Source organism: Mirounga leonina, unplaced genomic scaffold (assembly GCF_011800145.1).
Source record: "Mirounga leonina isolate KUSES-001 unplaced genomic scaffold, KU_Mleo_1.0 Mir_94, whole genome shotgun sequence".
In the NCBI taxonomy this organism is placed as follows: Eukaryota; Metazoa; Chordata; class Mammalia; order Carnivora; family Phocidae; genus Mirounga; species Mirounga leonina.
Window position 1 is genome coordinate 41,727,187 of NW_023270855.1, and position 16,284 is coordinate 41,743,470.

The 16,284-nt window shown below is 44.5% G+C and overlaps 1 protein-coding gene across 4 annotated transcripts in view; it reads left to right on the forward strand.

The window, feature by feature from the left end:
• The window catches only part of IP6K2 (inositol hexakisphosphate kinase 2), a 29,731-nt gene that overhangs the window by 2,594 nt on the left and 10,853 nt on the right, over nucleotides 1-16,284 (forward strand). Inside the window, exons 1-2 of one of the 4 annotated variants that reach the window (XM_034997969.1) lie at nucleotides 14,298-14,499; nucleotides 15,684-15,733. The exons of 2 other annotated variants lie outside the window; for them this stretch is intronic. The gene's annotated coding sequence lies outside the window, so the exon portion shown is untranslated. Of the gene's footprint in view, nucleotides 1-14,297; nucleotides 14,500-15,683; nucleotides 15,734-16,284 lie in introns of those variants that run through there. One more of the 4 variants, XM_034997970.1, reaches the window with a different exon arrangement.

A 16,284-nucleotide genomic window follows, 5' to 3' on the forward strand; every position in this document is an offset into this window, starting at 1 on the left:
GTTGATTTGTTTGTATCAGGATCCAAATAAGGTCTGCACATTGCATTTGATTGAGGTATCTCTTTTGTTTCTTAAATTTATATGGGCTCATTGTAATTGTTTTGTTGAAGCAGCTGTCATTTATCCTTTAGGATTTCCCATATGCTGGCTTTTCCTGATCACTTCCTTTGCTTGATACCTTTTGACTATGGTGGCTGGGTTTGAAGGGGTCGCTCCTGTATATCTTTTCAATGAAGACGTTGTGAAGGCTTTGCCAAGGCTCACTCATAACTGAGCCCCAAACTATGAACTCTGAGGTCTGTCAGGGACCTAAAGGGCCACACAGTGCAAGACCCTCCTCTTCCCTCTGTATTGTGTAGTCCAAAAACTAAGAGCCCTAGATTTTCCATGTGAAACTGGGAGGAGAGTCCGTGACTTCCAGGAGGGTGTAGATGTTCTGCCTCTTTGTATCTTTACAGACCTCCTTCTCTCACACTGACCTTGCACCCTCTGCTCACAGGCAGTTCACACCTATGGGGGCCCTGATGCAGCGTTCTTCTTTCTTTGCACATTACTCTTAGAGTGTCTTCTGTCTTCCCTTTATAGGTAACCCCCAAATCTGTTTGCAGGTTAGGTTCACTCAAGCTTCAATCCCATTGCTCCCAACTCTCTGCTGAATGTTTCTTGAGTGCTTGACCATCCCCTTATATTTAAGTGTCTGTAGCTCAACTCAGTGTCTTCTGAGCTGTTTCTGACTTCATGAACCAAACATCCTTGTTCTGACGTGGGAAGGCTCAATATCTGACTCATCCCTCTAATTTGGTTCCCTGTACTGGGTTCTGAAGATAGGGTCCACAGGTGCCCACACCCCAGTCTGTAGAGTTCAGTGAGGGGTGTGTTTTTCAGCAGAGGCCCAGAGATGTCTCAGATTTTCCAGGGGGTCAGTTACTCCTTGAAGGGTTAAGAACAGTGTGGGACACCTAGCCACCTACCAAATCCTGTTTCTCTACTCTCCCCCCTTCCTTCCTTAATTCCCTGTGGGGGCTGGGCACCAGGCTCTCTGGGTACCTTGAAGAAGGCAGGAGAAATTTGTGCCCTGCCGAGTGTGCCACTGAGTGTGGGAGGTCAGTCCAGGCGGGACAGGTGTCTGGAGAAGGCAGCCCTGTGTCTTGGGGGCCCCAGAGCCTAAGAGCTGTCAGGACTCTTTCCCACCTCCCGCCCCAGGGACGAAGGAGGAGAGATCCTTGAGAGAAGGAAGCCCATTCTGGGAGAGGCTGGAGAGACCAGCTTGGTCTTGAGCCTCATGGCCTCCTAGAGGTTGCGGCTCTGTTGGGGGCGCTCTTGCTATCATCTCCTTCCTCCTGCAAGCTCCCAGGCTCGGGACTGCGGAGGCAGTGTTGCCTCCTTCTCTTTCACCTTTGGTTTTGACATCTTCAAATAACCAGATTCTAAATTCAGGAGCCCACAAAGTTACCTGAACCATGGCTGTGGTATAACATGTAACAGAGTAGCTTGAGAGCTTTCTAAGCACTCACAGTTTTTCTTAAGCTTAAAATTTTTTCTTCTCTCAAACCTCCTTTTTCACATATGCTTCTAATGTGTATAAGAATTGTATCTCTCTGTTTGCTCCTTAAGTAAGAATGTAGACAGAAGACCCCAGTAAATGCTGGGTCCTGCTGCCACTGTCCTACCCATGGCGTTGCTGTAGAGATTGCTGGGCGTCTGTGAAGCCAGGTTTTCCTTTTCCTCTCTGCCTGGTTAATTTTCCCTACGGAAAATGTCACCACCCTGCTCCACAATCCTTGGTGGCTCACAGGCATTACAGGGAAGAGTGAAACAGTGGGTGCAACCTCTATGCTCTGTCTCAGCAGTTCTACTTCTAAGGAATTTTCCTTCAGAAATACTTCCACAAGAGTGCAAAGACGGCTACAAGGACACTCATTGCATTATTATTGTAATAAACTAGTGTCAGTAGGGAAGTTAAAAATACATTATGATTATGTGTGAATAATATGCTGCCTTTGAAAGGAATTTTGTATAGACAGAGATATGGCTAAGGCATATAGTTCAGTGGGGAAAAGTGGCAAAACAGAACAAATGTTGAATGATCCTACTTGTATGAGAAACCAGAGTAGTCCAATTCATAGAGACAGGAAGTTGAATGGTGGTTGCCAGTGGCTTGGGAGTAGGGAGACTGGGCAGTTATTATTTAATGGGTGCAGAGTTTCAGTTTGGGAAGATGAAAAAGTTGTGGAGATGGGTGGTGGTGATTGTTGCACAACACCGTGAATGTACTCAGTGCCACTGAACTGTATGCCCCAAAATATCTTAAAAAGGTAAATTGTATGTTGTGTATATTTCATCACAATTTTTTAAAAAGGTGAGAAAAATAAAGCTGATTTTCCTGGGCGGAGAAAAGCAAAACAACACATACAGCCTGATCCTGTTTATGTAAAGAATAGAAAAGCGTGTGGAAGAAAATCTGCAGGAGGAAGAGACCCCAAACTAATAATGGTGGTCATTTTATCATACTTGTAACCAGTTTAAAGATCTGTGTTTTTTTTAAAGGCTAGGCAGGTTGTCCCGTGGCACTCTGTTCCTCTGCCTGCCGCTGAAGCCTTCTCTCTTCACTCTCCTTCCAGGAGCGCAAGCTTAGTATGCCCTTATCCCCTCGTACTGTCGGGTCCCTCTGTGACCTCCATCTCCCAGTGGACTCTTTGGAGGAGCTGTAGGGCAGAGGACACCCAGGCAGGAGGCTAGATGTTTGACTCTTGTTTCTGCCTCAGAACACCTCTGTAAAACTGTACCATGCCTGGTTTATAGATGAAGACAGGCACCAAGAGGAGGTAAAGCACCATGTATACCCCAGGACAAGGCAGGCCAGAATTTGCTGGAGAGTTTTAAAAGAATTTTTTGATACAATTTAAAAGTGTATAAACTTAGAGAGATGTACTTGGAAGTTGACTTTCCTACAATATTTATTTTTAATTGCACATACACATTTAGTTATCTAAAACAATGTATTCCTTTAGAAGTTAGACTTCTTTACCCACATATTTCGAGAATTAGTTCTGTTCCAATTTGTCTGCGTGCATCTTTGCTCTTCTCATAGCCACATTTGGAGGTGCTTTCCTCCTGAGCACTTCATCTTCCCCTCTTAGTGGTGGAGATGTGATATTATCACTGGACCCTCTACCCCGAGCTGGTTGTGGTCTCTTCAGTGTGACCCTGTTACTCTGTTACTGTATTGATTTTTTTTTTTCTATATAACAGCTTTACTGAGCTATAGTTCACATACCATACAATGCTTCCCAAAAGGAATCCTGTATCCCTCATCCCCAGTATAGCTCCCCTCCCCACTGGCCCTTCAGTCTTCCTGAAAGTCTCCTCACTTTGACCTGTTTTAAAGGCCACCACTACACTTGGTTAAGCCCTGAGGATGGAGGGAGGAAGCAAGCTCTTCTGCTGTTTCTTTTTTTTTTTTTTTTAAGATTTTATTTATTGATTTGAGAGAGACAGAATGAGAGAGAGCGAGTTCATGAGAGGGGGGAGGGTCAGAGGGAGAAGCAGACTCCCCGCCGAGCAGGGAGCCCGATGCGGGACTCGATCCCGGGACTCCAGGATCATGACCTGAGCCGAAGGCAGCCGCCCAACCAACTGAGCCACCCAGGCGCCCCTTCCTGCTGTTTCTTGTGGTGGTCTGCCCCAGAGGTAGTTGGCTTGGGCCCGGGGAGGCTGTAGCACATTACCATTTTGCCATTTTACATGCAGGGTTGGAGGGGAAATGAGGACATCTTACCCAGAAAGACTTTGTTGGACATGACTGTCTGTAGTCCACATCCAGCTCAGATGCACCTTGGATTCATTTTTCTGTTTATAGACATTTTCTCCAGTCTTTTTCAAGATTGTATATTTGTTTTTTTTAAAGATTTTATTTATTTATTTGACAGAGAGACTGCGAAAGAGAACACAAGCAGGGGGAATGGGAGAGGGAGAAGCAGGCTTCCCACTGATCAGGGAGCCTGATGCAGGGCTTGATCCCAGGACCCTGGGATCATGACCTGAGCGGAAGGCAGACGCCTAACCGACTGAGCCACCCAGGCGCCCCTGTGTATTTGTTTTTAGTGTAAATTTTCATAAATAGGGTTCTCTTCTAATTGAAATTATCACTAACTCAGTCCTGCAAGTAAGGATTAAGCTATGGTGATGCACCAGCATTATCAGTATATGGTGGCTAAAAGTTAATATTCTGGTAACAAGAAAGAGTTTTTGAATTTCATGCCACTAAGATGCCACTTAGTTAAGATCGAAATGTTTGGGAGGATGATAGCTCCTAAATATGGTCTCTAGGTCAAAACAGGTAGCAAAACACATGGTTAAACAAACAAATGGTTAAACAGAAAGGTTGTACCTTGATTTGATTTTAAATGTTCATGAAATGTAGCTGTTGCTGAAGTTATATGGTTAGCACCTACAGCCCCCTGCCCACGGGAAGATAGAAATAACAGCTCCAGTAGCTGCTCATGGGACCCTCACTATGCTAGGTCTTTCACCTGTGTTCTTTTCACTCCCAGGATGATCTCATCCCACTCTGGACTAAAGGGTTTCAGGCTTTGGGTTGTTTTTGAAACCCTTGTGGCTTGGAGGTGGAGTTCCAGTACCTGCTGTCATAAACTCCGTGGGATAGCTGGAGTCAGTCTGGGCCTCTTGGGCCTCTTCTGTTTGCTTTCTTTGCAGAGAATTCACAAAACTTTCTTTGCACTGCTGGGTTTGTTGGCTCATTTTAACTCTTCTTGTGAATGTATTTAACTGAAAGTCATAATGGATCAAAATGGGAGATCATTTAGTAGTATTCTCTCTACATATCCATCCATTTATCTTACTTGGGACACTCATGTGTTTTAGAAATTGAGTATCCTATCCCAAGCCTAAGGAAGATTAAAATATTTCTTTTAATGAAGTAGGATATGTTAGAAACCAGGAAGACAGAACACTTGGCTGGTGCTGCTGTTTCTTCTCCAGGCTTTTCTATCCCCAGCTGCACACTCAGAAATGAGAGGCCCCATGGACTGTGTGAGTCCCGTCTTACTGTCTTGGGGAACATAAAAATCTTGCATCTCCCTTCAAAGCTTATTTTATAAGAATAGTAGATTATTTTTGTTTTACAAGTGTAAGACTAACTCTAGATAATGAATTTTTGCTGTAACCCTTCTCCCTGCCTTTTTATCTGGGATTGAGATCCCAGGCCTATACAACTTTGGCGTCATTGCTAAGGCTGCAGCAACATTTGTCTTAGGATTAACCTAGCTCCAAGCCTGCCAGCTTTCACTCTGATGCCCATTTGTTTAATGTGCTTGAAACGTGGTATCTGTGGATTGCACCTTAGCTCATTGCTCCCCTCTCATGAGCAAGAAGTGATGCTAAATCTCTGTAGAGGTCTCGCTTGAGCTTCTTTTACAGTGTGCTCTGTGGAGGTGTGTGGACCAGCACCTGTTGGTTCTCATGCTAAACAGAAACAGACTGTTCCCTTGAGGGATTGCCTGGAGTTACCCACCAAAGGAAGAGGAAGGGTGGATATAGTGTATTTGACCACCGAAGGTATATTTTTATGAGCTTGAACAACCTGACAGGAAAAACATACACCACTACTAAACCATTTAATTGCACATTGCTGAAGATTCAGTGTTCCTAAATTAGTCAGTTCTTAATGAACATTTTCAAGTTTTCTGCTTTTATGCTCTACTCATGTAAAGCAGTGAAAGGTGTCCTTCCATGAACAGTGTCTGTTCTCTGAGGTGAGTGCCTCTGGAGGAGAGAGAGTGAAGTTGGTTGCCAACTCCCTGCTAATTGTTTGGGTTTTTCTTGCTCTGTGTACTTATCAGAGAATATGGAAATACAAGTGTCTTTTCCCCAGGTCCTTTGAGCTGCCCCTGCCCTTTGTTGGTACCTGTGCTAGGCCTTATGGAACAGACAGAGCAACACCTTCCCGGGGTTGCATGTCAGGGCCTGTGGGTTGATTGGGATGTTGCACCTCCCTTGGGAGGCCAGGGGAGGACTGTAAGCCTCAGATGCAGGGTCCTGGAGCATTTGGAACAGTGGACCTTGCAGAGGTGCCAGGTGGCAGCTGACAGACTCTGGGCTCTGAAATACTGATGGATGTGGCCGGCAGGTCTAGGGCAGGTGAGGGCTGGCAAAGGAGGGGACAGGCTGCTTCTCTTCCAGGAATGGTTCATCTCACTCTCAAAAGAGTGTTTTTACTTTAAAAATACTGGAGGCTCTTTGTATAGAGCCAAAGAAAGGGAACAAAGAGGTAAGATGTCAAAAGTGCAAGTGCCCCATTGGCCTTCCTTCCCAGTCCTTAGATGTGCTCTTGAGCGACTGAAGTCACTGCCCTTCTCACAAGCTGGGTGATTCCGAAGGAGTCAGCGTCTGATGTGCTTCAGAACTGTGGCTGTGTTTGAACTTGATTTCCTCGAAATTTGTAAATATTTTGCTATGCTTTATTTTGGAAAGAAATCTCCGGGTTTCTGGAGGATGACTGGCAAATGGCATATGTTGTGACCTGTGCCGGTGTCAGGAGTTTCCTCACACGCGTATCTCATTCCTTTCTGGCTGGTCATGGAGGAACCCCGGCTGTTTGCAGAGTGGTTTGTGATAAAGGCTGCCAGATTGGGGGACGCCTGGGTGGCTCAGTTGATTGAGCATCCTACTCTTGGTTTTGGCTCAGGTCATGATCTTAGGGTCTTAGGATTGAGCCCAGCATTGGGCTCCCGGCGTTGGGCTCAAGACTGCTTGAGACTGAGACTTCCCTTCTCTGCCCCCCACCCCCGCACTCTTTCTCTCTCTCAAATAAATAAATCTTTAAAAAAAAAAAAAGAAAGAAAAGGCTTCCAGGGGTGCCTGGGTGGCTCAGTCGTTAAGTGTCTTGCCTTCGGCTCAGGTCATGATCCCGGGGTCCTGGGATCGAGCCCCGCATCGGGCTCCCTGCTCTGCAGGAAGCCTGCTTCTTTCTCTCTCACTCCCCTTGCTTGTGTTCCTTCTCTCGCTGTCTCTCTCTCTGTCAAATAAATAAATAAAATCTTAAAAAAAAAACAAAAAAAAAACACCGTCCAGATTGGTGCTGTAAGCTGGGCCACTTCGCAGACCCTTGAGGAGAGTATTTACCCGAGTGAGATTTTGCAAGGCCCTGGAGGAAATTGTGCCCCCTGGACTCAGGACCTGGTGCAGTGCAGGACACACCTTGATCCCTCCATCAGCAGGTACAGCACTCGGGGTGCTGGCCTAGGCAGGTCAGGGCTGCCTGGATTCTGTGGCTGCCCATGAGGACTGAATCATTTTTGGCTCCCTGTGTTTAAGAGGATGAGTTCGTAAGTCTCATCTGGTTTGGGAGCCAGCTGGGAGATGAGTAGGGGTAAACATTGACTACATGCAGAGAGCATATAATCTTGCCTAAAGCCAATGAATGGACCATTACTTGTTGGCACAAGGGAGAACCGTGACTCAAGGTAGGAAAGTCCCTCAAATTGAGACCTCACGGCAATTTCAGCTGCAGTGTGAGGCAGTCACTTCTGTATGTTTCTGTTGTGTATGTTTCCTACAGGGTGGTGGGAGTCATAGACTGCACCAAGGAGGAGACTGGAAATGGAGAATTGCCCTTGAAAGAGGGGTAATGGGCTTTTTAAGGAGGACTGAAAATTCTTAGTGTGTGTATGAAATACATTTAGTTCTTTATAAGAAAAGGTAATATTCTGATAAAGAGGACATGTGACACCTTAGAATTAATAATTTCAATTTCCTTGAAGGAGTGGCACTACAGTTTTAGCTAGAAAAAGCTTTTTTTTAAAGATTTAATTTGTCAGAGAGAGAGCAGAGCGCACAGTCGGGGGGGAGCGGCAGGCAGAAGGAGAAGCAGTCTCCCTGCTGATCAAGGAGCCCGATGCAGGATTCAATCCCAGGACACTGGGATCATGACCTGAGCCAAAGGCAGACGCTCAACCGACTGAGCCACCCAGGTGTCCCAAGAATCAAACCAGTTTCAATAATTGAAGGAATTATTAACAGTAGGGGTACCTAGAAAACAAAGGCATTTAGAGGTGCCACTCAGACATCTCTATCTATACTCAGACACAGTATCCCATTGTGACAGCAATGTTCTAATGTTTCTGTAGAAAGGACACACAGTTTTTTTGTTAGTCCTTATTCTCCGGGGGCTTCTCTCCTTCTGTGATAATAAGCCTGATTAGTCCTTGTAGTGCTGGTTGGGCCAACTCCACCCACTGGCCCCAGGGGTGGGCTCAGGACTTAGGTTTGACCAATAGCCACCCAGACGTCCCTAGAAAAAGCTTTTTAAGTTGCTAAAACTTTGTAATTCTAGCAATGTAACTCTGATGAACATACCACTTGGTAGGCTGAAAGCTCCTTCTCATTTCCTTGCATCTTGGGACCCACTAGTCTTTCATTCCAGAAATCTGATCCGAGGCAGAGAGATCGGGCGGTGTGGTCATGCTGGTGGTTCTAGAGAGGAGAAGCATCTGAGAGGCTGCTATTTCCCTTATAGAAAAGCTTGTCTGGATTTTTGGAACAGAATCTGGCGTTTTATTTGTCCCTCAGCGTTGGGGGAGGGATCTGCGTTATTGTGGCTTTAATGAAATAATTTCACCTACAACTTAAGAGCTTTTCCTTTATTAAAACTAGAATAAAATGTTAATGAGGGAGAAAATGAACACCCAGTGTTGGACCACAGGCATCGATGCAGAGCTTCTGTGTCTGGTCTCTGGCTCTGCTGCTTTGGCATGGGAGCGGGCGGTCAGACCCCCTGCCAGCCAGTCAGGCTGCAGCGCCTTTGAGGTTAGGACTGTGATTCCAGCCATTCTTAACAGTAACTCTTTCATCTCAGGCACCTGTTTTCTGTAGTGAGGGCTACCTTTTATGGTGACCTCCTGGCACCTCAGTACAACCATCTGTGAGGGAGATAATCATGGTGTCTACTCCAGAGGGCAGTTGTAAGAGCATGGGCATTATAGAATAGACTAGCTGCTCCATAAATGGCTGCTCTGGCCTCTAGTCCCTGGCATGGTTGTATCCCATTGTCACTGAAGCTTGAGGAGTTAGTTAGTCACTTCCTCCTCTGGTCTTCCAGTGCCTTATACACGTCTTAAGGGCAGGGTGGGTTTGGGTTGTTATCCTCACTTGTTTACATGTGGTCCACCTTCCAGGTTCTCCATCATGGAGTGGAGTTCTGAGCACATAGTGTGGGCTAGGGCAGTGCTTTTTTGTGGATGAGCCTAAAACCTTCCTGTTTTAGTCTCAGTGAATTCTTTTATTTTTCCCCCTAATATTTTCCCTCCCTATTATTAAGGTAACATATGCATAACATATTTGAGAATATTTCAAGAAGTTTGGGACATTTAGCCAACTCACAGAGAAGGGATAACAGTCTTACCACTTGGTACAGGGCAGATCTAGGTTTTGTGCTGTCTGAATTTTATATAATATAAATATGTATAATTTATAAATATATAATTATAACTGCCATCTTTAAACAGAAGAATTTACAATGATGAAAACAAGTAGGTAAGAAAGTGAGTATTTGTTTAGATTGAAAAAAGAAATCAGAAGTTCACATTTCAAAAAGCAGACAAATACTACACCTGCAGTACCTTTTCCCCCTACATTTTGGGGTGGCATTTTGACTGCCTCTTCTGTGACAGCAATGTTCTACTGTTGTTGTTGTTTTTTTTTAAAGTTTTTTTTATTTATTCATTCGAGACAGAGATAGAGAATATGAGCAGGGGGAGAAGCAGGCCCCCCGCTGAGCAGAGAGCTGGATGTGGGGCTTGATCCCAGAACCCTGGGATCACGACCTGAGCCGAAGGCAGTCACTTAACCAACTGAGCCACCCAGGTGCCCCTGTTCTACTGTTTCTATAGAAAGGACACACAGTTGCTCCCCTAGGCTGATGCCCATCTGCTTTCTATTATTGACAACTTAGAACACTTTATTTAAGCTTCACAATTCATCTATGCCACGTAAATTTTTAGGATTGTTGTCAAATTTGGGAAACCTGTATCAAGTTTCTTTCATAGGTGATCTGGGAGACTTCAAGGCATTCAACATTTTTAATGCAGTGACTACAGGGCTTTGGGAGGGGGCAGGCAGCCATGACCCCTGTGAGTAGCTGGTACTTTGTTTTTAGTTTTTTTGTGTGTAGTAAAATATACGTAACATAAAATTTATCATTTTAACCATTTTTAAGTATATGATTCAGTGACATAGCTGGTACTTTTTGCTAGTCTTTTCCTTTGTAATTCTTTGGACCTAGTTCAGACAATATAGATTATACAATTTTATATCTTCTTTCACTTAAAAAAGGATATCGTAAGCATTTTCTCAAATTGTTTAAAAGTCATAAAATTGATAAGCAAACTTAAAATATCCTGATAGTCTGTCGTGCACTCTTCTATTGCTAGACATGGGAGTAAGTACTTTCACAGTGGGGTGTAAGAGATGTCTTGATGGGGGTGGGGCGTGCCTGGCTGGCTTAGTTGGTGGAGTGTGCGACTCTTGATCTCAGAGTTATGAGTTTGAGCCCCACATCGGGTGTATAGAGTACTTAAAAATAAAAGCTTTTTTAAAAAGGTGGAGGGGGGGATGTCCTGATGGGGCTTAAACTCCGTGGCACGCTGGTGGGAGTTTGATGCCCTGTACCCAGATGGATCAGTCTGGTCAGCCCTTATCCTTGGTGCCTCCCACAAGGCAAACATTGATAGCTTTCCTCTTCCTTCCTGGCTTTATTTTGCTAAAACTCCTTTTTGTATGTTCATTTTGTTACCAGGAATTAATGCCTCATCTGTTACCCAGCTTCCTGGTAAGTCCAGGTCATGTGAGGAATGATTTTCCTTCTGCATTGTCTTGCTAAGACAACTCATTTAAAGCTGGATGGCAGACCCACCAGTGTTGCTGAAGGAGGCCTTCAGCAGAGACTCAAACCAACCCATGGCCTTTCTTTGCTTTGCCTGCAAAAGATGGGGATAGTTATCTTTTATTTTTTATTTTTTCTAAAGATTTTATTTATTTGAGAGAAAGAACACAAGCAAGGGGAGCAGCAGGCAGAGGGAGAAGCAGACTCCCCACTGAGCAGGGAGCCTGATGCAGGGCTCCATCCAGGGCCTCGGGGATCGTGACCTGAGCTGAAGGCAGATACTGCACTAACTGAGCCACCCAGGCGCCCCAGGATAATTATCTTTTAATGATAACTTTGCAACCTGAAAACCTTGGGTGTTTGGGATGTGAACTCAGTACCAACACATAATTTCTGAATGCTAGTTAGTATATTTGTTTTAAGCTATGATAGAATTTTAATCTTCTTGAGCCTACATTTTTTTAAAGTAATCTCTAAACCCAGTGTGGGGCGTGAATTTACAACCCTGAGATCAAGAGTCCCGCTCTCCACCAATTCAGCCAGCCGAGCGCCCGGGGGCCACATTTTTAAAGTTTATTCTTAAATGACCATTCTTTTCTTGCCTGATTTTCCGCAAGAGAGAATTTTCCAAGAGATTGATTGTCATTACATTAAGAGCTTAAGCTTTGTTTACATGAAATGTTTCCATATTACCAGGTCCCAGATGAGTGTTCATGTGCAGGGTCCTTCATTTATACTCCCCAGTTAATGCAGACTTGATAGATGGGGAATTATAAATGCAAAATTAACACCAGTCAGTGCTCAGAATATATTTGGTAAAGTGTGTTGCATGCCTCATTTTAATAATTGTACTCACTGTATGATTAGTGTGGGTTTGGATAATTGCCATGGGTGCCTTTTGAGTCCTCTGTTGATCTGTGTGCAGGTTTTCATGACGCAGTAGTGACTTGAGGCACATCCTATGAAGTAACTACTCTGTGCTGGTGTTCTGGACTTTGGAGATTTAGCAGTGAACAGAGCAGTCAGAAATCTCTGATTTTATGGACTTTGTTTTCTGGTGGGGTCAGGATGAGGGATACAAAAAATAAGACAAATAAGAAAACATATGGTATGTTAGATGGTGGTGATAAGTGCTAAAGAGAAATAAAGCAGGGTTGTATAAGAGTGTGGACAGGGAGGTGTATGGCACTTTCAGATGGGGTTGCTAAGGAAGACCTCATTAAAGAAGTTACATTTGCATAAAGAGCTGAAGGAGGTAAGAGAGTAGTGAGCCAAGGGGATAGAGTGTACCGAGCAGAGAGAATGGCAAGTGCAAAGGCCCTGAGGTAGGTATATTCTAGGCATGTTTGAGAACTAACAGGGAAGCTAGTATAATAGGAGCAGATTTGATGCTGATTTTTCTTTCCTTATGGGTTTTACAGAAAGCCTTATTGGACCTTTATATTTCTGTTCTGCTTGTTTGGGTGTAAAGGATGCTTTTGCTTTGACTTTACAAGAATTGAAAAAGATAACCATGCAACTGGTAGAAGTCTGCTAGTATTAAGACCCTGATAAAAACTAGGCTTTCAGAATGAGCAAATGGCTTTAGATTTAGCAGTGGGTGTCATGGATTTATGAGGGAAAACATGGCTGTCTCTGAAGGTCTGTACCATCTGGGAATGCCTTCACAGAAAGGGGGGAGGGGGGAGTCCTTACTTTGACCAAGATGGTGACCCAGGCATCTTGGCAGGAGTGACTCAAGATGCTCAGTGTGAGGCAAATGAGCCCAGTTAGAATGTATGGGAAGGTAAATCTCAACCAAAGCATTTGTATATCAAAGCTATTTAACAGCTAGTATGACCTTTTTAAGTCTAATTTGTTTCTGCCTATTAAAATAATATGTACTTATGAAAATTTGGTATATTAAAAAGTGTAAGAAAAAATTTAATCCCTCTATTGAAGTATAATTTATATACAATAAGACTTATCAATTTTAAGTCTAATTTGATGAATTTTGACAAATTTATGCAGTCCTATAATTACTGTCCCAGTCATAGTGTATAACATTTTTTTTTTTAAGATTTTTTTTTTATTTATTTGACACAGAGAACGAGAGAGCGAGAGACAGAGAGCAAGCACAAGCTGGGGGAACGGCAGGCAGGGGAGAAGCAGGCTCCCCGCTGAGCAAGGAGCCCGATGTGGGGCTTGATCCCAGGACCCTGGGATCATGACCTGAGCCAAAGGCAGACGCTTAACCAACTGAGCCACCCAGGCACCCCTATCTGCAATATTTTAGAAGCTGAGAATATTAAGGCATTGTTTCCAGCAGATCCTTAAACCAATTTGACAGATTTAGGGAGATGGACTGTGGAGGAAATCTGTGTCCTGTCTTAGGATGAATTATATTGTTTTCCTTACCTGTTCGTAGTTTCATGGACCAATGTGAGGCAATGTGGAAAGCTAAAATAGATGCTAAATCTGAAGGCAGTATTTTATGGTTATTCCCCCTCTCCCTAGGCACAGGGTCCACATATTTTGCATGGACTTCTCAGTAACCACTAATACTCCAGGATTCCTGGGAAACTTGGGCCTCAGACCGTGGATGTTTAAAAATTGTTGAGAGATCCCTCTGCTCAAACCACATGTGGGACAGAGAGAGTAGCAGGTGAAAAAGAGCAGGTGTTTGGGGCATTTTTCTTCTGGCCAGGTTGAGGCCACTAGAGAGCGAGCTGATCTGTGTGTAATCCTTTGGAAGTTTGATCCTTCATTTTCCCACAGAGATGCAGCCTATAAGGGAAGCTAGAACAGAAGCTCCACTTCTTCATCTGCAACCCCAAATGTGAGAAATACGTGGTATGGTGAAGCCATACTTATGTTCATATTGAGAGACTAAACATAATTGAAATAAAAGAATCACAAAGGGGCACCTGGGTGGCTCAGTTGGTTAAGTGTCTGCCTTTGGCTCTGGTTATGATCCCAGGGTCCTGGGATCGAACCCCAGCATCAGGCTCTCTGCTCAGCAGGGAGTCTACTTCTCCCTCTTCCTCCGCCTGCCATTCTGCCTACTTGTGTGTGTGTGTGCACGCGCGCTCTCTCTCTGTCAAATAAAACCTTTTTTAAAAAAATGAAAGAATCACAAAATAGGACTTACCTTATTATGTGCAATGCAATGATATTTACTCTTTTTTCCTATTTGATTAAAACAAACTACTAGGGGCGCCTGGGTGGCTGAGTCGTTAAGCGTCTGCCTTCGGCTCAGGTCATGATCCCGGGGTCCTGGGATCGAGCCCCGCATCGGGCTCCCTGCTCCGCGGGAAGCCTGCTTCTCCCTCTCCCCCTCCCCTTGCTTGTGTTCCCTCTCTCGCTGTGTCTCTCTCTGTCAAAATAAATAAATAAAATCTTTAAAAAAATAAAAAATAAATAAATAAATAAAACAAACTACTAGTTACCGCTTACTAATTGTATTATACACCCACACAGTTGAGGTCTGCTCCATGCCTCTTGTCTCCATTTTACAAACCAGAAAACCGGAATCCAGAGGGAGCCAGGGACTTGGAGATTTTCTCCAAGCAACTGAGTAGCTGAACTGGGACTAGAATCTGGCTCCACCTCACTACAGGGTAAATCAGTTGTCTCCCTAACTCCACCTCATATTTGGCAGTTTCTCCTGTCATCAGCTTGTCTCAGGCGAGGATTAGCCTTATTTTTCTTGCCTCTCTACCCAAGGTAATGATGATTCTCTAGGGAGCAATGTCCTGCGGACTGCCAGAGTCAGGTGCTGGGGGGAGGGTGGCAAGGTGCCACATCATACCCAGCAGCTAATGAATACACTGAGGACCTGGGAGGAGGAGATGAAGACATAACACCTGGCCTTTTGGCCTCCAGCCACACCCATACACCCCATACTCTAGAGAGTTGCCATGAAGGACCAGTTTTTGTTGTAGATTTATTAGGGTAGGGATGGATAAGAGAGATACCTGGAGAGAGAGATTTTTCTACTTAATTGAATACACTTAAGGAATTTTGAACAGAGTTGGAAAGGGATTCACATTGGTGTTACCATTACTCTGACGACTAAAGCAGTTTATACTTTAAGGAAAGGTTTGGATTGTGTTTCTAAAGCCTGGACCATGAGGAGCGTCTTGTACATTGACAAGTAATTATGGTACCTCGTTTGTTTTTGGGTACTGGGAGACCGACTGAGTCAGTACAGTAGCTTTTCTTTGGTATTGCTCTTACTCCAGAGGTCTCAGTGGATTAGTATGAACTAGTCTGTGCAATCTCTAAAGGAAGGTCTGGTGTGGTCAAGTATCTCAGAGCTCCACCTTCTGGAGAGAGTCTGGAATGGCTGGAATGTACTCATCTGGGAGCTTAGAAACCTCAGCACATGCTCTCCTGAGGGCTTCTGTGATGATGAGAAGGTGGTGCCAGGAGAGAAATCAGGACCTTTGGTTTTCGTCTCTGTGCATATAGGAAAGCTTATTGATTCCTAATCCTCGAGTCCAGTTGGGGCCCAGAGTCGGATCTCTCTAAAAGAGATTAACAACCTGTTTAAACTTTTTAAGAGAGGCTGCGTTATAAATAGAAAATATACATGGTGAAGGCACCCTCACACCAGGCTAAATGTCCCATGTACATGGGAGGAATGCTGTATCAGGGCACTAGTTTCAAAGACCCTGGGACCTAGAGGTGGTCCTGTGAGGACATCCAACAGTTTGAGGTTCATTTGGGAGCTGTGGCTTGTTGTCCCTGGCCCTGGATGAGTTTCCTCACCTCCCCAAATCCGCGTCATTGTTTGCAACAGAGAGGAGAATAGTGTCTTCTTCACGGAAAGTATCCCACGGACCAAATGAGGTAAGTTTCTGTAATGAGCCTAGCATGTAATGGGTGCTTGACTCGCCTTAGAGGACAGTGGGCACATCTTCAGCAGACCTTTTCTCATCACCAGCATGTCAGTTGGGGTAATGGGAACTGGAAGAGTTCGCATTAAGAACCCTACAGATAATGGGATGTCCCATGGCCTGTAAGTAGTGCTAGTAGCAACTGTGTAGTCTGTAAACTACAGGCAGAAAACAGAACTAGCTTGACATGCCTTGAAGTGGTTAACGGCTGCATAGAGGTTGCTTTGCTGAGATCTGGGCTGTTTAGGGATGCAAAGTCAGGTCTAAGACCCTGAACCTCAGAGTGGATGAGGGAGCCCTGATTACCCCAGGAGCACAGCTTTGGTTTAAAGGTGTGCCCCAGCTTTTGGAGATCAGGATGGAATTGATAAAAATAGTCAGTGACCTAGAACACCATGTATCTTTTTAAATGGAGTTAGCCAGCCTTGATCAGTTGTTTTTAGATACAGACGTTAATCATTAAAGCTAGGCCCAAGCTCCACTGCTAGTAAGGTTAATGGGGCT